At 37.0% G+C, this 21,326-nt stretch overlaps 1 protein-coding gene across 1 annotated transcript in view; it reads left to right on the top strand.

Annotated features, from left to right (window-relative positions):
* The first annotated feature begins 4,011 nt into the window (after positions 1 to 4,011).
* LOC128862182 (sodium- and chloride-dependent GABA transporter 1) overlaps positions 4,012 to 21,326 on the top strand; it is a 166,293-nt gene continuing 148,978 nt past the window's right edge. Inside the window, exon 1 of the mRNA XM_054100655.1 lies at positions 4,012 to 4,714. The gene's annotated coding sequence lies outside the window, so the exon portion shown is untranslated. The remainder of the gene's footprint in view (positions 4,715 to 21,326) is intronic.

Genomic DNA, 21,326 nt, shown 5'->3' with positions numbered 1-21,326 from the left:
ATCGTTCAGGTAGCGAAGAACCGACTGTCGTGTGGACGTGTCTGATTGCTGTTGTTTCATTAGCATAAACATTCCCCATAAATGCTTGGCTAATGCTGCTGAAACAACAGTCCTTACTTACTCTTTCCCTCAACGGTCGGGTCTACATTGCCGGAACGACCCGGATTTATATCCGGCCAAGACCTCACCCCATTGGTCGTTGAATTTCCAGATGGCAGACATTTACATACCAGCGTTTTTTTTTACTGCATCTTTACTGAAGGCTCAAAAACCGACTTTGGAAATAATTTGTAATGAGGACAACCTTAACTTTTGCATTGAGGAAATTTGTTGGCTATATAAGCCGAAGCATGCGCAACTGTTATCACGTGTGAAGGTTTAGTTAATATCTGATCTTACTGGATAGACGGGATTGTAGAAAACTGATGAGATTGTTGACTGGCCATTTAACTCTTAGATATGTTCACTGGCAAGAATTTAAGCTCATTTCGGCTAGATTTCAAATAGATTAAAAGGAACAAGAAGCCACTACAACGGACGGTACGTGGTCTGAGTGCTATTTCTTTGCGTTTGTTATTTGTGTAGTACTGATAAACAAAGATCTTTCTGCCATGCTCGAAAAATTATGCCATGAAAGGATGCCTACGATACAGCTATCATTGATGTTGTTTAACGGTAGACACAGCCAGCGAGATGTTTCGTCGGGGTGTAATCAGAGGTAAAGAGTAGGTAGGTAGGTAAGTAGGTAGGGTGCCTGTCACAACTTAAGACAAGCAACACTTAGACCTTTCGTAAGTTCATTGCGATACCACTGGAGCTTATCCTTACCCTATGGGTTCCTTTTCAAACCATTCGGTAGCTTTAATAAACGGGCAGAGTTTCGTTAGTTTTAGATGCGCTTTGTTCGCTAAATCAATTAAAAATGCCGTATTAAGAGTGCGGAACCTCCTTATAGCTATGCTTTCACACTCACATAAAAGGTGCCTGACTGCTTCCTCTTCTTCTGTATTAAGAAAGCTTCTACAGAAATCGAAGTACGGGAGTCATAACCTTCTAGCGTGGCTGCCTATTAAACAATGACCAGTTAATACCCCTATCATTTTTCTTATAGCTTCTCTGTTAAATCTTAACAAGCTTTTTGATCGACCGCTGTTCCATTTCGGCCATGTCTGTCTGCTTAGTTCGCATGTTGTGAGGGTTTGCCAACTTGTATTTACCTTGTTAATGGTTTCCCTATCTATAAGTAGTTTACAAGTGGCTATAGGCATGGGTATCAGCGTCTTATCCAGTTGGAGATCAAGCATTGTGAGGCAAAGAGTTACATGAGTGGAGCTCTTCACATGCCGAACATATCGCACCCTAAATACAAAAGGGGCACAACTCAAAATTTTCCACACTCGACCTTGACTTGTTTACAGTAGCACAGAAAACAAACTATGTGACATATCACGCTGAAATTTGCCATGTAAGCTTATAACAGTCTTACCAAAAAACAAAAAATTTATTTTTGCCATATGTCATCCGCGGACCGTTTTATTGATAACGTCTCGCTCATATTTGAGCACAAGGTACATTTTGAGTTGTGACCCTTTTGTATTTAGGGTGCGATATGTTGTGTATGTCGGTGTCAATTCTGGATAAGTAGAATTTTAGTTTGCTAAAATATCCAAAACATAACCATGCCAGAATAATGCTTGTATCGTGGAACAGCTAAAGCTCTTCGGGAAGATGGTAACTCTCTCTTCTTCTTCTTAATTGGCGCGATAACCGCTTACGCGATTTTGGACGAGTTTAACAAAGCGCGCCAGTCGTTTCTTTCTCATGCTAACCGGCGCCAGTTGGACACACCAAGTGAAGCCAAGCCCTTCTCCACCTGATCTTTCCAACGCAGAGGAGGCCTTCCTCTTCCTCTGCTACCACCAGCTGGTACCGCATCGAATACTTTCAAAGCCGGAGCGTTTGTATCCATTCGGACGACATGACCCAGCCAACGTAGCCGCTGGATCTTTATTCGCTGCGCTATGTCTATGTCGCCGTAAAGCTCATACAGCTCATCGTTCCATCGTCTGCGATATTCGCCGTTGCCAACGTGCAAAGGTCCAAAAATCTTACGCAGAATCTTTCTCTCGAACACTCCAAGCGTCGCTTCATCGGATGTTGTCATCGTCCAAGCTTCTGCGCCATACGTTAGGACGGGCATGATGAGAGTCTTGTAAAGTGTTAGTTTTGTTCGTCGAGAGAGGACTTTACTGCTCAGTTGCCTACTTAGTCCAAAGTAGCACTTGTTGGCAAGAGAGCTTCTACGTTGGATTTCAAGGCTGACATTGTTATCGGTGTTAATGCTGGTTCCTAAATAAACGAAGTCTTTTACAACCTCGAAATTATAACTGTCTACAGTGACGTGAGTGCCGATACGCCGACTGTTTGTTTGAAGACAGGAGGTACTTCGTTTTGTCCTCGTTCACCACCAAACCCATTCGCTTTGCCTCTTTATCCAGTTTGGAGAAGGCAGAATTAACAGCGCGGTTGTTAAGGCCGATGATATCAATATCATCGGTATACGCCAACAATTGTACGCTCTTATAAAATATTGTGCCTGAGCGATTAAGTTCTGCGGCTCGTACAATGCTCTCCAACATCAGGTTAAAGAAGTCACACGACAGCGAGTCACCCTGTCTGAAACCTCGTTTGGTATCAAACGGCTCGGAGAGGTCCTTCCCAATTCTGACGGCGCTGCTGGTGTTGAGCAACGTCATCTTACATAGCCGTATTAGTTTTGCGGGGATACCAAATTCAGACATCGCGGCATACAGGTAACTCCTTTCCGTACTGTCGAATGCAGCTTAGAAGTCGACGAAAAGATGGTGTGTGTCGATTCTCCTTTCATGGGTCTTTTCCAAGATTTGGCGTATTGTGAATATTTGGTCGATGGTAGACTTTCCAGGTCTGAAGCCACACTGATAAGGTCCAATCAGTTGGTTGACGGTGGGCTTCAGCCTTTCACACAATACGCTCGCTAGAACCTTATTGGCGATATTTAGAAGACTAATCCCGCGGTAATTGGCACAAATTGCAGGATCGCACACTTAAATTCCAATCGGCAGGCATGCTTGCATCCGACCATATTTTGCATAGGAGCTGATGCATGCACCTTACCAGCTCCTCGCCGCCATGTTTGAATAGCTCAGCCGGCAGTCCGTCGGCGCCCGCGGCTTTGTTGTTCTTTAGCCGTGATATTGCTATTCTCACCTCGTATGGTCGGGTAACGGAACGATAATTCCGTCGTCAACGATTGGGGTATCGGGATCTTCACATTCTCTATGACATGCGCAGCTGTCACTGTTTAACAGGTTCGAGAAGTGTTCCCTCCATAATTTAAGATTGCTCTGTACGCCAGTCACCAGATCGCCGTCTTTGTTCTTACAGGAAAACGCCCCGGTCTTAAAACCTTCTGTAAGCCGCCGAACTTTCTGGTAGAATTTTCGGGCGTTGTTCCTATTGGCCAGCATCTCAAGCTCGAAAAACTGCAATCACAACAGACAGCCAGAAGATTCGCCACTCGACTCTCACTCCTGCTCTCGGATGGTAACTCTCGGTGAATGTAATTTAAGGTAAGTATGTCTACATATATTCTGTTTGGTCTTATCTGATTTCTGATGGGCTTAAAATGTGTATAAACTGCTGTGCCTCAATATGTGGCAAAAATGTACTGGTGCACTTTCTCAGAACTAACCATAAGATTAAGATTAGTTCGCCGTGAAAAGAAAAAAATCTTTTGTGAAATTAAGTTTGGGAACTACTGTCTACGATCATGTTTTGGGGCTTGCAAACAAACTTTTCTCTCCCACCGTATGAGCAGCATAATCATATGCTCATAAATGAGTATCGAACACAGTGGAGCAGCGGCAATGATAATACAACTGTTCATACGATCGTTGTACTCAGACTCGGTTGATGCGCGAGTAACCGGCGTCCATCTGCTTCTCCACTTAGCACGCCGAAAGTCAGTTGACTTTTGCCCGACTCCATAGTTCCATGATTGTAGTTGTGCCAGTAGCTGTGTGACTGAGTAGCTGGAAGTGAGCCCCACCGGCAAGTTCTGCTTCAGTGCGATTCTGAGTGTTTAAACGTTAAGTTGAAAACGGTTAAGTGAGCGCGCGCGAGTGTTTTTGTGCTTTTATTTACAAACAAATATATATTTTTGAATTCAAATGTGTTAAGGTTTATAAATTTGTTTTGTTTTGTCAACTACAGCTGCTATGCATTTACGTTGTTGTTGGCATCAGTGCTGTATTATTTGCAACGGCTTTTTTTGTGCATGAGGGCGTACCTCTACGACGGAGCGAGTATATTTGATTTTAATGAAATTGAGACGCGCTTACTTTTCGCTGTTCTGTGTTGCCGCCCGTAACAGGGATAGTTAACGTTTAAAAAGTAATAAAAGGGAAAACCAAAATGAAAAATTATAAACAAGTGAGGATAAATTAAAAACAAACAGGAATAATTAAAAACAAAAAATCTCCAACCGAAAAGGAATAAAATTGCATTTGCGTATTGAATTCACGAAGCTATCGGAAATGGGGTGCTATATTGCATTGTAGTTGTTGTTGGCATCGCGTACATTTTTGTGATTACATGGCTAAAAGTTCTTTGTTGGATCCTGCTTGAGGCTAAAAAAAGAATCACTGAAGGAGAAACGGCTAAAACATAAAAGGTAAAAGAAAGAAGAAAATATTATTGTGAGTTGAAGCCTGTTTAGGATATATACACACACATTCATATACACATACACAAATGCAATCCGTATGAATGTGCGAATTTGCGACGTGCTGAAAATATAATATAAAGGTTATGTTGTGGCGCACTGCGACCAGATAACACCCTAAAACGTGTTCGACTTGTTTTACGACTCATTTTGGATCTCTTCAATGGAGCCTTGTTCGGATAGGTGCATATTTATATGCATGAGCGCAAGGGCGTAGCCAACTAATCACAAAGGAGGAGAAGCACATTTTTCTGAATATTCCAATTTATTTAAAGAGGTATATATATACATTAAAAAAAAAAATAAAAAAAAAACTGAACGATAACAAGATTTCGCGATGTTTTGCAAACTAATTTAAAATAAACTCTATTAACTCCGCCTCATATCAGCAACCAGCTTCCTGTGGGCATTCAGCATAAATGAACCTTGAAAGAAAAAATATATTTTTCTCTTAGGTGAGATTCCGTCATGGTTGTTCTCAACCAACTTTTTACTCTTCTTTGAGTACAGAAAACATATTTTGCATTGCATTGCAAGCAAATTTCGAGCGCCTGCCTAATTTTTGAATGAAATTTCGTATTCTGTTAAGCCCAAACAGATCTGAATTTTCTTTTTTTATAAACATGGCACCACAATTCCTATCATTCGTTATATCCTCCAAATTTTAGACAAAAAAAAATCGGCATATTGTTGTTGTTCTTGTAGCAGCATAAACGTGAAATGCCGGATATAAATTCGGGTCGTTCCGGTTACGTAGAACCGACAGTCGTGGGAACGTGGCATCGCAAATTTTGGTTTATAGATCATCAAATCTCATCTGTTGAATGGAATTCTGATGCAACACAGTCAAGTAAAAATGGCTCACTGGCACATGCGGATACGATATCGAAAGGAACATTTGCTCGGATTTGTTTTTTTATTTTCCACATCTCCCGGGGTGGCAATTTCAAAAGAAGCTTGTTCTGCTAACTCAGAAGCCTCTGTACGTGTATTAATGAAAACTACATCAACGGTAGGGCTATTCATCTATACCAAACCCAAAATTTTCTTTATATGTTAGAGGCATTTAAAAATATTTGTGTTTACGTACACTTTAATTTAACTTTAACACTGTTAAAAATTATCACATCTTGGTTTTTTTCTACATAAAAACCTTGTAAGGAAGTGGAAATCGAGAGCACAAAGTGACATTTCATTTTGAGAAGTTGCAATTTTTATTCGGCTAATTTTTACTGCTAAACTTTACCAGAAAGAAAAATAGCTGTTCACAATTCTGTGCGCATACAATAAATAAATAAGCAGTTGAATTTAGAAAAATCTCTAGTGAAAAATTTACGTATGAAGGGATTTTATGTAGAGATTTTTTGTATTGTGCGCCATGTAAAATTGATTTTGCCTTTTTTTCGATTGCATTTCGTTCGCTGTCGGCTAAATAGGGGTATTTTTAAGAGCTTGAGAACTAAAAATGATATTGCCAAACAGAAATATTGTTGGATTGATTTTTTTCTATTATAATCTGGTAGGTAATTTGATGACATTTGTTTTTTTAATATGATATCCGGCTCATGTCCGTTGCAGCTCCGATTTACTTAGTCCATTCGATCAATCCAATTTTGGGTTATTTGGCTTAAATTCTTTTTTATTTTTTATTTTTTTGTTTAATCTTTGATAATATATTGTATTAAAGATTAAGATTTAAGGGAGGCTTGCACTTCGATCTTAACATCTTTTGTGCCCTCTACTCATCATAGTACCTCATACAGACTGAATTCTCCTATCAAACTTAACATATATGTAGATAGGTTGGACTGAGCGTATGTGCCATTCTTCTGGCTGTAAATGGCCGAGATGTCTCAACCTTTACCACGCTATAGAGCTGCATTCAAGAAGAAGGTGGAATGGAGTATCTTGGAATTGACCACATATACGACAGGAGTCAGTGGACCATATTCTGATTATGTGCAGATGACTACGCAGTCTGCGATAAATTGAGAACGACGACGAATTGATCTTCGATAGCAGATTTAATTTTTTCAAAGTAGATTTCCACAATTTGGAAACGTTGTTCTGGCGTTAAACAATTCATCATGACTTGCCAAATCTGAACAGAAATTTCAACACAGTTTGCCATTATCAGCAGTCAAATCATAATTATCGATATCGGTAGATCTCAGACAGTTAAAAAAACTCCCGAATACTTGAAAATAATGCATAACGAGTAATGACATGAAAAAAATTATCTTTTTTAAAAACGTTTTAAATATGATTTATGTTATTTGCTTGTGATAGAGCATAAAGAAATATTAATGCATAGTTAAAAGCGCCCTTGATCAGCCGTACGTCGAAGCCTTGCGGGGATACCTACGAATGACCGCTGGACGGCATTTTTGTCAATTATATCTGTCCATCTATATATCCACTGAATATTTTTCTAAGTTTTCACAATCTTCAGTTATCTTCATACACCATCGAATTAAAATTTCCAAAAAAATCTTCTATTGGATGACATTGGGACAAGTTTGCGGAATTCCCGTCTTTTGGTACAAAATGAACTTTTCGATTATTTAAAAACTTTTGCATTTTAACAACGTGATGGGACGGTGCTTTGTCGGGCCAGAAGACATAGTTACCATCAGACTGATACTTTTTAAGAAAGGAATAAAAATTTCCCCAAACCTTCCTGCTGGTGTACTTCTTTGCTCTCTGCAAAACTACTTGGCTTGAGCCAAAGCTTAAAAATTCGTTTTTTGGACATTGCGATGTAGAACGTAACTTTTGGTTGAAATTGTGCTTGAATTTCAATTTAATATTAAAGCCACATTTTGAAACGTTATTTGTATAAAATCGATAATTTCCATGCACCTAAGATTAACTGAGAGGAAAATAACTCTCTGCTTTTATTTTTATTTTAAATATTTGTTCGACGGTGTATTCTGGTGATCCACCTTTTTTAAGGCACTTCATTTGACGTTCGTGCTTAACATTTTGTAGATATAGCTCTGATAGCTAGATAGCTTCTTTTAGAATTTTGGGGGTTCAAAGGGCTCTACTGCCCTTTGCTTCGTAGAATCCGAATCTGCTAAGAACGTTTTCGAAAAAATTAACCCGTCCTAATGAATACATATGCATATCCGTCTTACTAATTTTTCAAGTGCCCTAACAAGCGAATACCCAAAGTTAATGGATTTATCAGCGTACCTGCCAATGCTTAAATACATATATATCGACATATAGAGTGCACTATTAACTGTTTGCAGGAATCCCTTTTTGCCCTGCCTGAAAAAGAATAAGCACTTACTCTTGCAATCACCTTTGCAAGTTCAATGCATTGTGCAGGCTTTTGTCTTCCTCCTTACCGTCTCACCATAATGCTGAAAATTGATTCTTGGAATTGGGTTTACTGTTGGATTTATTTTTATTTTGTTTTTACTTACTTGCTTTTGGACAACAAATTATTAAGTTTTTTCCCGTCATAAACATGAGTTGTTAAGCTTTCTTCACCGCTTTTGTTCAGGTGATGTTGCAAATGGTTGATGTACTCGTAAAATAATGAATGCCGTAATGTGAATTTGTTGAAAAGAAGTATTGGGTGAAGAAGCGCTTTTTCATCTAGGCGGCTAGATTAACAAACAAAATTGCTGCATACTAACATTCCCAGAAGCCAAAGCATTCGAAAAGAGTACTGTGAGTTAGGTGTGGATTTTGATTGACCTTTTGTTTTAAATACTGCTGGAAATGGCATCTCAATTACATCTACATTATGGACTAGAATTGAAGGGATGAGTGTCAATTGCCTCGGAGTGAGATTTTTGTGGGATGTCGTTAAAGATCGGTGTTGCGAAGATATTCCAAAAACACTCTAGACCCTAAAGGTGAATATCGTCCAAGTCATTTGTGTCCTGGGCCGGAAACTTTTAGTAAAATTTTGAAAAATAAGGTTGATTGATCCAAATTGTTAACAAATCGAAACCGATTGTTTTTATTGTTGTGGAATAAGCTAGGTGAGTGTAGGTAGCGTTATTGGCAGGGACGGCATCTTCTTGTCTTTACATATCTTTTTTGTTTGGTGGAGAAGAAATGGCAAAAACACAAGAGAACGTCCACAACAACTGATTTTAGCTGCTGCAATAGTTTTATTACAGAAATGAATCGATAATACCATATTCTCTATTTTAGAAGTAAGAACGTGCAGCAGTGGCGGATTATAGTGGAACAGCTTTTGACTAGGACTTATAGAACTATCATGGTGCCCTTAAATTTATTATAGACGAAATATATTTTACAAAATGAGGTCATGAGAAATGCACCTGTTTGTTGCATGTTCGTTCTGGGGTTGTTAAAAGGCCATAAATGCGTAACCAATTGATTCACCTTCATGGGTGTATATACTAATGCATTCAATTCCGGCCCAGTTTTTAACTAAGATCCCTTGTTGTCGGGATTTTTCGGGACATTTTGAGTCAGCCTACTTATAGTTGGAAAATTGGATCTGAACCACCGTGGAGGCTATAGCATTCATTGCATGTAATTGTAAAAGTATGCAATTAGGATTATTTTTAAAAAGGTTTGTCTATTTTTGCAGATCACTCCTCTTTTTACTGTGGAATGGAATTACTAAAACGAAAGCATACTTTTCAAGAAATATTATTTGTATTTTGATTAAAAATAATTCGGAGATATACCCGAGCACTAGACATAAAAAGTATTTTGGAAAATCCGTATTCTTATCGTCTTCACCTGCTTGATATTTACTTATGTATAATTAAATCCGTATTCATATCAATTAAATCCTGAATAAACAAAAATCAGAGATTTTGTTGTAGCTGTGATTTTTGTACCACTTATCTTTATCATTTCAAAATACCAACTTGATCAACGCTATAAGTCAACTGATCTGAGTTCTTTCTGTTGTTTTTTGTTACGTTGCCACATCTGTGATTAACATTCCAACCAAAATTGTATTGCCATTGTTTGATATTTGTAAAAGTTACGCCGTCTTGAGTAAATCTGCGATAAAAATGTATTAAATGGTGCAAAAACCTTAGAAATGTTGGGAAACTGTTTCAGTCATGATACTCTAAAGAAAACAGCTGTTTATGAGTGGCATGAACTCTTCAGAAGAGGTCATGAGTCCGTCGAGAACGGGAAACTTAGTGACAGGCTGTCGGTATCGAAAACTGATAAAGTGGAAAAATTGATCAAATTAACCATCTGAGAGTTGGCAGAGAACTTGAACTTGCATATTGATTCGATCAGACCTTTGTAGTTAACAATTTGGGTTTACGTGGTGTTGCTGCAAAATTGGTTCTAAAGGACCTGAGTTTTGCGCAAAAAAAGGGACCGAGTTGATATCGCCAAATACATGATTTCCCAGGCTGAATCTGACCCCAGATTTATCAAACGCATCATTACTGCAATTACTCGCAATCCAGACATCAGACGATTGATTGGAAAGCTCCGAATGAACCAAGACTAAAAAAACTACGTCGTTTGCAGTCAAAAAAGAAAGAAATGCCCACGGTTTTTATGGATTAAAACGTTTTTTTACATCCCAATTTTTTTCCAGTGGCCAAACACTTAATAAAGGCTATTATTTGGGCGTTATGAAACGTTTACTTGAAGCTGTTTGCCAAAAAAGAGAAGATTTGTTAGAAAACAATTCGAGGATTTTGCCAATGATAACGTGCCGTCCGCGATTGTCATCAGTTTCCGTGAATTTTTGACTAAGAATGAAACGAATAACATCCAACAGCGATCGGATTCGCTTGAAATGACTCCCTTCGATTTTTTTCTATTTGATCGAGTCAAAAACCACTATGGGAGGCGCGTTTTAACAGTCTAAAGGAAGTAATGGAAAAATCAAAGAGGGATCTGATGGTTAGACTGAAATTAGAGCTCCAGAAATGTTTGAGGAATAAACTTGTAAAGGGATCAAAAGATCAATTTAGAGATATCAGATTTAAAATTGAAATAAAATAACAAAAATTGATTGTACAACCTTTATTATTTTTCTGTAGAACCCTTCTTGACATTTGTTGTTTAAAGATAGTCCCTTTCAAATATTGGGCACAACTGTGCCGCAATTCGGCGTAAAAACAAATTTTGAAGACCCACAAATAAAAGTTCAAACGGTGTAATATTACACAATCTTGGTGGCCACGAAACCAATCCAGACCGAGATAAATTGCTCACCGAAACGACGACGTAGTAAATTCAATGCCTCACGGGCTGTATGACAAATAGCACCGTCTTGTTTGGAACCAATGTGGAATGTTGTGGAGATTACGGACATCAATTTCCGGCATCAAAAAGACGTTTATCATGGCGCTAGAGCGTTCACCATTCACCGTTACATCGGCGCTAGCCTCGTCTTTGAAGAAATATGGGCTGATGATTTCTCCAGCCCAAAAGGCCACCCCAAATGGTTCTTTTCAATGGGTCTAATGGCTGTTCTTGAATGGCTTCGGGTTGCTCTTCAGCCCAAATACTGAAATTTTGCTTATTGACGTAGCCACTAAGCCAAAAATGGGTCTCATCGCTGAGCACCATAAGTTGGCCTGAGCTCTTGATGAACACTTTTCATAGAGCGTTGATTTTTGTAATACAATTGTACGATTTTTAAACGTTGTTGAGGTGTAAGTCTTTCCATGATGAAATGTCAATGAATACTGATAAAAATTATGTATTTATTTTAACAGTAGTCACGTGTGATTTGTCAAAAAGACCCTATTGGAAAAAGTACCTCCAAACTGTCCACCCTTTGTTTTGAATTTTCTGAATATATTCTGGCAACTTTTCGATCAAGGTGGTAAATTATAAACGAAGCCCAGGTTTCCAAAACCCGACGTCTGGTAATCCAATACGAAGAAAATAACACGGGATTTCCGGACTCGAGATGCTGGATATCATTATTAGATGCCCTAATACATAGCCCCCATAAAAAAAATAGTGCTACTCTAATTTGAAAGCTTACTTCAAAAGGAGTTTAGCGTCATATAAGTTTCTGGAACTTTCAAACCAGGAGCGTGAATAAAATTTTTTTTGGCAGTCCATCCTATTGTACTACACAACTGTGTACATACATATGTATATGCATGCACAAATATTTTCGTTTTGCAAATTCCCAACACTCAATAGGTTTTTTCACCAAATTCGAATTAGCGGACTCTTCCACATTCATTTATTTCCTTTGTGCATGTACATACTTACATACATATGCATCATACCTGTTTTGTATTTACATGCCTCTGTTTATTGCACTCGTACGAATATAAAGTGAATTAAAAAAAAATGTAACGAAAAAAAAAATTAACTGTGCCCGTCTCTTGCACAGCTCGCAGCTGACTGACTCATTTAACTGCCAGTGTTTTGTCTGCCTTCCTTTCTTTTAGGTCTTCCCTTGTTGTTATCAACTGGCTTCCATTCTTTTGTTGTGCTATGTATCGCTTTCTGTTTTGCCTATATTTGTAAGCTCGAGGTTATACGAAAGCGGTTTAAACTTCAACTTAAACTTGGCTTCCTCTACATTTGCATGCATAAGTATGTATGTATGTACGTATGTGCTATTCAATTTGAGAACTAGAATGAGGAGCATTGGGAGAAACGAACCAAGGAGCAAGCAAAACCAAACTACGACCGACTGTTAAAAAGGTCTAAGGTCTAGTATATCAGTTGGTTGGCAGTTTGTTGTACTTTACTAAGCTGTCGCTAAATTTCTTTGCCAATTGTTGTTGCAGCAGTTTCTGCTTGTGCCTTATGTTGTTGCTCTTTAAATACAGTTGGTTTGCTATAAAACCGTACTTATTCACGCATACATAAATAAGTGCTTAGTTAAGTGTTAGTAACATATACATAGAACCTTATGTGCATGTGAATGTACATATGTATGTAGGTATTTTGTAGTAGGTACTAAGTAAGTAAATATGGTTTGCTGTGCACTTTAGTTAGTGTGAAGTTAACACCTTTTCACTACAGATAACCAGCGAAAGGTGCAAAGAACTATAAGCAGCCAACTACCGGAGTTCTAATTATACCAGTATGTACATATATACGTACATATTTGATACAAACTATGAATGCACATTAGGGTGCCTTACCAAAAAAAGGCGCGGTTTTTCCACCAGGACTCTTTTTCTTCTTCTTAGCATTACAGTTCTTGATGAACCATTTCTTCATTCACAACCAGATGGCACTCTGTCTATTCACAGCCATATCTTTCCAACGTCTCACTTTTAGCTTCTGACACACATCTTCGATCCCTCTTTTTCTTGGGCGTCCTCCTCTTCGGTCTCCAACCGGGCACAATTCAGGCGCTTTTCGTGTTGCTCGCTCTCTGCGCTTTCTTATAACTTGCTCGATCCATCTTATCTTCTGAGACTTAATCACGGATTCGTTTTTGACTAATAGCTCGAACTCATGATTGTATATAATTCGAAAGCAACCATCTTGTTGCCTTACAGGTCTAACATTTGTCATACATAGTACATTTCTTTCAAAATACATTACCTGCTTAAGGGGTTAGGGGTAGTCAGAATTTTCAAAAAATCGATTTTTTTTTGCATTTTCTTAAAGTATAATGTTTTAAAAATATTGTGTAAAAATTTGAAGTGAATCCGACAAATACTTTTCAAGTTATTCAACAATTAACAAAGGGCGCTCGGCCGCTCCGGAGCCGATAGCAAAACTTTAAATGCGTTTTTCTCAAAACTATGTTTTTCAAACTGGTGAACACTGTAACTTAAAAACCGCTACGTAGATTTCAATAAAATTTATACAGCTTTTGAAAATCATAAAAAACTTGTGCCTGATCGAAGGATTTTTTTTTAACAATTAACTGTTGGTTTTTTCCCGAAAATCTGAAAAATATTTCCTGAGGCCGCCATTTTGTTCATTTTGAAAAAAAAACAAGTTTCGATCCGGCTCGAGATTATCTATCAATAAAAATAATTTTTCTCATCCGATTGGTTTTAGATGAATCTGCAAGGACTTGTGGTGTTCACCGCAAGGGACTTCTGGAGAAACGGGCTTCACACAAACAGCGATAACTTTTGCAATTATTAACTTTTTTTTTTGAAATTTTGGTGAAGTCAAGTTAAAACATGATGTTTTTATTCTATGTTTTTATTTTTGTTAAACAAATTAATTAAGTAGCAAAAAAAATTCGTGAAAATCATAATTTTTTCGGGTCTCTGACTACCCCTAACCCCTTAATGTCAGCAAGTTGCTGCGTCCAAATCTCACATCCTTAGGTGAGCACGGGGCGGATTAAGGCTTCACAAATCTTTAATTTTTGCTCATGTGATAGCAGTGTTGATTTAAGCAGAAAAGTAGTAGGATTTGTTGGCAGCTTAAACTCTGCCATTAATTGCTACTGGTGCGCCTTTATTCGCTGATATTTTGATCCCAGGTTGGCTGTTTGAAGTTGGTGAAAAGTCGTTGATTTGATGATAATGGGGTTTTTGCTTGCATATTCTCCACTCAAAGTGTACTCAACATTTCCTTTGGGTGTATATGGAAGAAAACACCCAACACTGTTAGCAAAAAAAATTGTTAAACATCACTTGAGCCACGCGAAACTTGCTTTTAACTATACAAATATTCAATGAGTTTTAAAACTGTATACCTGAAAATTTTCTAAAAATTCTTTCTAAAAAGAGTGGAATTTTTGATGCGAATGTGATGAATTTTTGTAAATTTTGTAATATACAAAGTGTGAAACTTTGCATTATATTGGTTTTTATTGTAGCATGAACTGTATTTTTATATAAAAATAGTTGAAAATAAAAAATAGTCAGAACTTGTCAATATGTGGCGTACACTTTCTTTTGAAGCAGACAGTACTTATAAATGCGTTCAAGGAATTTTATAAAATAATTTTTTATATAATTTCACCCACACGAATCTCAATAACATCGGCGCTTATTTTAAGTAGCGTCAAACTTATTTAAAAAAAAATTAAAAAGTGCAAATAGAATAGATTACACTGTGCCTAACGCTATTTTTTCCGTAAAATTTTCTGTTACATATTTTCGACACAGAGCGTAAGCTTGCAAAACCTGTGAAACTTAAATAGGAAAATGTTTTTATTATTTTCATAAAAAGATAGAAATTACTTACGCATGAAGCAATTTTTCTTTATAGGCATGATTCAATTATTAAAGGTTTGCTCACTTGTGACATTAGAATTCTGACACTTCCTTACAAAAGGTCGCATTTAAGAAGGGCGAAGAAAAAGGAAAAATTAAATACCTTTTTGGTAAAAATTATTTTAATTTTAAATAAATATAGTCCCAGAATTACATTTTATGAATTAATTTTTTAGTCAAAACTAACCGCGAAGTTTCGCCAATATGGCGCTATTGTGTTACCTAAGCATTATGACCCTAAGTAATACTTTCATAGAGGAAGTGGATTTATCATAAATTTAGTAGACTAAAAACAAACTTTGAAGATACTCATGTCTTATTTTACTATGCTCTGCCCACGTAAGTTTGGTGTCTTGACCGCCAAGTCATGATTATTCTTATATTTTAAGTACTCTTATATTCCTAATCGTTTTTATTCAAATGAATTATTACATCGGCGGTGGTCGCAGTAGCCGAATGGGTTGGTGCGTGACTACCATTCGGAAGTGCACGGACTCGAAACCCCGGGCACGAAATGCCAAATGATAGAAAACATTGTTAGCGATCGCCCCTCGACAAACAATGGTAAGCCTCCGAGTGTATTTCTGCCATGAAAAAGCTCTTCATAATAAACCATATGCCGTTCAGAGGCTGCGAGTAATTACACTAGTCTACAAGGAAAAGTATCCGAAATAATTTAAACTAATATCTGCTTCTCTGTCCATGCAAAATTCGGATTGATAATTAAAATTAATTTATTAGTTTGAGTTTTCGAGATATCCTAACCTAAAAGTGCAAAAAACCCCATTTTTGCCCATATTTGAGGTTATGTAGCCTTGCAGATGTTTTCTTTCACCAAAATTAAAGGATGGCATCTTTAAATACAATCCTTCTTTTTTCAAATGGCGTTTTGTTTGCTCAAATATCATTTTTTTTCGCAGAGATATCGCATTTTGAAATTTTCATGTTTCGAAATTTTCCTACACCTGAAATCGATTAAGATAACATAGACATGATATATTCGATTACTAATTTTCTTGAATTGAGTCTTATTTTTCTTAAAATTTTGTCTCACACCATAAGTGTGCTGACTCACCACATCCCTACACTATCTAACCTTTGGGTACCGAGTCACACACAGCCCTAACCCCTAGAAACCACCCCTATCATACCACGAGCAGGCTAACCCACATAACCGCAAGCAGGCTTTCCCACAAACTCCAAATTTACATACTATTAATCCATATATTTCAGGCCCTCAAACCCAAGAAAATTAGTAAGCGACTATATCATGTCTATGTTATCTTAATCGATTTTCAGGTGTAGGAAAATTTCGAAACATGAAAATTTCAAAATGCGATATCTCTGCGAAAAAAAATGATATTTGAGCAAACAAAACGCCATTTGAAAAAAGAAGGATTGTATTTAAAGATGCCATCCTTTAATTTTGGTGAAAGAAAACATCTGCAAGGCTACATAACCTCAAATATGGGCAAAAATGGGGTTTTTTGCACTTTTAGGTTAGGATATCTCGAAAACTCAAACTAATAGAGCAATTCTGAGGCCAGATTTGGATTCAGCGCATCATAAACCTTCGGAAATATATAGTCTGGTTTCTGGGTCTGAATGTTGGTTAAATTTTGTCGGCCTGTGTTATATATTACAAAATGAATTCTTGTTAATAAGTTATATATTTTTAACACAATCTAGTGAGTACTTCCGCAACCTATATTTGAAAGGCATCGGACTCAGATTGTGAAAATGACCATCTTTCACGCTCATTGCCCCATCTATGATATCCTGATATGTCCGGATGTACTCCATATCATGGTCCATATTGGTCCTGGACGTACCGAGCAAGTTCTTGCTCATAAGCACATTCTTCTGAAAGCGAAATTTTTTTCCTACATATTTTACTTTTCCTCCACTTTTACTCTAAATTTCTAGAGTTAGCAACCCAGTGTCTTGCTAAGGGAGCCGATTTGTCAAGAGGAAACGAGAAAGCTGCTTACTGAGCAAACCTTTTATTATTGAATCATGCTTTATAGGTATGCTTTGGGATTGTTTTTTTTCAGAATAATTTTTTTTTTAGTTTTTTTATCACCCAAATTGTTTTTCAGTTTTTGAAAGTCAAATTGTTGCTTTTGGAGCATTCGTTTATCGGATTTCTCGTTTTCTTTCCCATATGTTTAGATGCTGTGGTATTGGAGAATGTACCATGCGTGATAAAAGCATAGTAGGATAGAATCAAAGCGCATTCATTAATGGGGGTGGCGCTAGATCAACATTACTTAGAAATATCTCGAAAAAAAATAATAGAAAAGAAAAAGAAGAGGACGAACATCGTTGTATAGCCGACAAGAAGTGGGAGCTAGAAACATACGACGATAGTGCGAATGGAACGGCTTTTAGTCATTTAATTTTATGCTGACATCCGGAAGCACACAGCGCATGAAAAAAGCATATCAGCTGGTTAACTAATTCCACCTTTAGTAGATTCGCCTTGGATAAAACCATTCTTTTAATTCGTCGCCCATTTGTTTTTTCAGATTTAGAAAGATTGGGGTTAGAATCCCCTTGTCCACCTGCGGTCTGCTTCTGAAAAGATGGGCTTCGCGCCAACTCAGCGAGCGCGGGGCAAACGTGGCCACGTGTAGACCGGAGAAATCTTCTGAGGTTGACAAAATCCAGACTTAGAATTACCTGGAGTTCGTTTTGCGTCAGCTGTATGCACGATGATGTTGAATCAGCCCAGCACCTTCTCGTTAGCCACTCTGCTCTCGTGGCGCAAGGTTTTAGGCATATTGGTACTCACTTCTTTTCTATACCTGCTTATATAGTAAGCCTTGATATTGAAAATCTGATGAACTTCATCAGCGCCATAAATCATGATCCATATACACGAAATAATGTACTTTTGCCCTCGTGTTCGCTTTAAATTTGCGCAATAAACCTGATTTTGAAATGAACCTTTGAACCGGTGTAAGCGTAGTCACTTTTTGACTAGTTCATATCTGCAAACCAGTTCTTCCCTGAATAACTGTTCAGTGCATACATCCCTCAATATGTATAAGTACGTATTGTACATATATACATATGTACATAAGTAAGTGCATAGCGTAACATAATATATTTTATACACGTACGTAATTTATTTGAAGGGCTTCCTTAGGGAGTTCAATGAAACTTTTATTAAGAAGAGTCTAAAAAGTGGTTATAAATTAGAAATATTCTTCATATACTTATTTGCACAGCCGTGTTAGAAATAATACCTAAAAGTTATGCACAATTTATAATAAATTAATAATACAAAGTCTTTCAAGTTTCAGTTTCGTCTTGAATTCAAACTCATTATGAAATACACAAATATTTGGTGTGGGAATTCATTATCTTATTGACATATGTATGTATTTATGGTGTTACTTCTAACGGGCACCTCTATTAGACAGGCCCACTTGCCTTGGGTGGACATGTTTCCTTAACAAGCCTGAAGTATCGGTACAAATGACCCTCTCTTGAACGAACACCTCTCTTGGGTGTCCAAAAGTTAATGGTCGGTCCGCCTAAGGCAGGTTTCTCTGCAGTTGGTAATGGGCCTAAAATTCATGAATGATAAATGATATTTTCCAAATGTCCGCCGCGTGCATGTTTACAGATGTTGATTATTGGTGAAATGTTCAATCACATTTAAGCATAATTGAAGCTTTACATCGACCAATTAGCTCCGAATGTTATCCTTCAACAGTTTAATTGCTTCTGGTTTATTTACATAAACTCTGCCTTTGAAATTGTTGCATAGAATATAGTCTAACGCCATAAGAAAGAGTGTTTCAGGTCTTTAACAGGAATTTCCTTCAGGATGTCGGTGCAAGCCTTTTGGATAGCCTCTACGGTCGCAAAATGTTTTCCTTTCATGCAATTTCCCGAATAGGTAGAAGTCAAAGGGAGCCATATCAGCCGAATACGTTGAGTGGTTGATGGATGATTGAGTGAAGGCGATTTATAGTCAAAAATCAGTCACAAGAGTGGATCGATGAGATGGTGTGCATTATCATGCAATAAGCGCCAGCTTCCTTCTTCGCGGAATTCAGGGCGAATTCAACAAATGCGGTGCAACAAATGCTTCAAAAAGCCAAGATAGAAAATTGCATTAACGATTTAGCCCCTTTGTACGAACTACTTGTGGACAATTCGCTTGGAATCGTAAAAACAAATGACCATCGATTTGATTTTTTGGGTGGTGGCACGTCTGGGGCCTTCTATTCGGCACTTTGACGCATAGTTTTAGGTTCATGTGGGAAAACCCACGTTTCATCACTAGTTACAATGTTGTAAGGGAAGTTCTCGTCTTTTCTCGCCTCTTTAATGAGGAATCTCGAATGTTAAATTTTGAGCCCTTTTTGGTACGCAGTAAACTTGTGCGGAATGAAACGTGCACAGACCTTTCGTAAGCCCAAATGATCAGTTAAAATGCTATTAATCGATGTTTTGGTGATACTCAACTCCGATTCCATGAATTTCAATTATGATTTCGGTTAATTTTTGATCAATTTCCGAACAATTTCGATGGAGTTTTCGATGATTACTGATTTTGAGCGGCCCGTATGTTCATTGTAATTTATGTTCTCACACCCATCTCTGAAACGTGTAAGCCTGTAATGAACTCTGGCACGATATAGACAATCATCGCCATACACTTTTTTCATCAATTCAAATGTTTCGGTAAACGTTTCACCGATTTTAAAACAAAATTTGATATTAGCTCTGTGTTCGAAATTCATTTTTGTACCGATAACCATCGAAAACATTTTTATGACGCCAGTCTTGTTTATTTTGGACTTCACTTGTAATATTGCAATCAATTTATTGGCAAACGCGCCGTGTGGCAAGTTGCGCCATATTGTTGTAACCAAATGTCGTCGATGATTAGCTGATTAATTTTTGGAAACAAAACTTCAGTCAGCATAGCTCGATAGCACTCGCCATTCACCGTAACGGCAGCTCCTTCCTCATTTCGAAGGAAAAAAGGGCCGATGAAGCCGCTAGTCCTCTGTGAGCTTTGCAAACAGATTTTTTTTTTTTTCAAAGTAAATTTTCATAATTTGGAAGAGTCGTTCTGACGTTAAACGATTCATGATGACTTGCCAAACCTTACTGAACAGAAATGTCAACACACTTTGCCATTCTTAGCTGTCAAATCAGAGTTATATTGTAGATATCGATAGTTCTCATGCAGCTAAAAAACACCTGATATTTTTATAGCTATACTCTTATGAAATTCTTCACTCACTGCTGTCCTGCGATGTAAGTACATAAATAGTCCTACTTTCTGTTGAAAGAAATTATGCTCGTTTTTGACGGTGTCAAGTTGTGTGCCACCCATACAGACAAACTTCTTCTTCAAGTTCAATGCTTTTTGCTCATCTAATGGCTATCCTAGAACTGCTTTCTTTGCCAATATATATTATAGAAGCCTCTCCATCCTATCAGTTTAAAATCGTTGCAAAATCTTTTAAATTGAACTTACTTTTGTGTTTAATAATTAGAAAAAAGTACCTTTGTACATATATACATACATATTTATTTTTATAAGCCAATGAAAACACTATTAAATGAGGTAAAAGCAAATCTTCAAAACATTTTGTATTTGATTAAGTGTCATCTATTGTCTAAATTTTTGATTATAGTGTGCACTTATGTATGTGTGTACGTTTACAAATGGAAAAAATGCTTATACACATGCACATATTTACAGTGAGTTCCGCTAAAAAACGTACAACCATTTTCTTTTCATTGTTTTGAAACACTAATTTTTTGTTGAATTATTGTGAAACTGTAATTGTACTGTAACAAAACAAAGCTTTAAAAGCTTGCGAAAAATCTACCTCTTTTCATCACAATTTTAAATACAAGAATCAGATAATTTCGAAATTACCCAGGAACCCAGCGAAAATTCAGAGCTCCTAAACCAACAAATTTAGATACTTTAAACTTGTAAGCGGCCTTGGTCTAGCGTAAGTGCACTAGCCTGCCATATAATGTAAAGGTTTTTACACTTCTTTAATTCTAGGAAATCTTAAAATTCTGGTAACAATTTTTTAGTTGAAAAATTTTTTTTTTTATTTTGATTTTTTTTTTTAATATGAACAATATCTGTATGGTAAAGTAATAAAAACGTTAACTAAATTTGTATGAGTTAAATAGTTGTCTAACTATACCAAAAAAAAATCTTAGAATATCTGAATTGTTACAAACTTCGATGGATTTTTTGATTGTTTTTTAATACTTATATATGTTTTTTATTTAAGACTTTAATTTATACTACTTTTCGTAGACTATGAAGTATATTTCTATAAGTAATTAATTCTTTTTTAATTAATTCAAAATTCTAAAAAACATGATTAAAATGTTGAATGAAATTTTTCCGATTTGAAAAA

Source organism: Anastrepha ludens, chromosome 4 (genome assembly GCF_028408465.1).
Source record: "Anastrepha ludens isolate Willacy chromosome 4, idAnaLude1.1, whole genome shotgun sequence".
Classification (NCBI taxonomy): Eukaryota; Metazoa; Arthropoda; class Insecta; order Diptera; family Tephritidae; genus Anastrepha; species Anastrepha ludens.
Note: the sequence above shows the minus strand (reverse complement) of the source record. Positions and strands in the feature narration are given on the sequence as shown.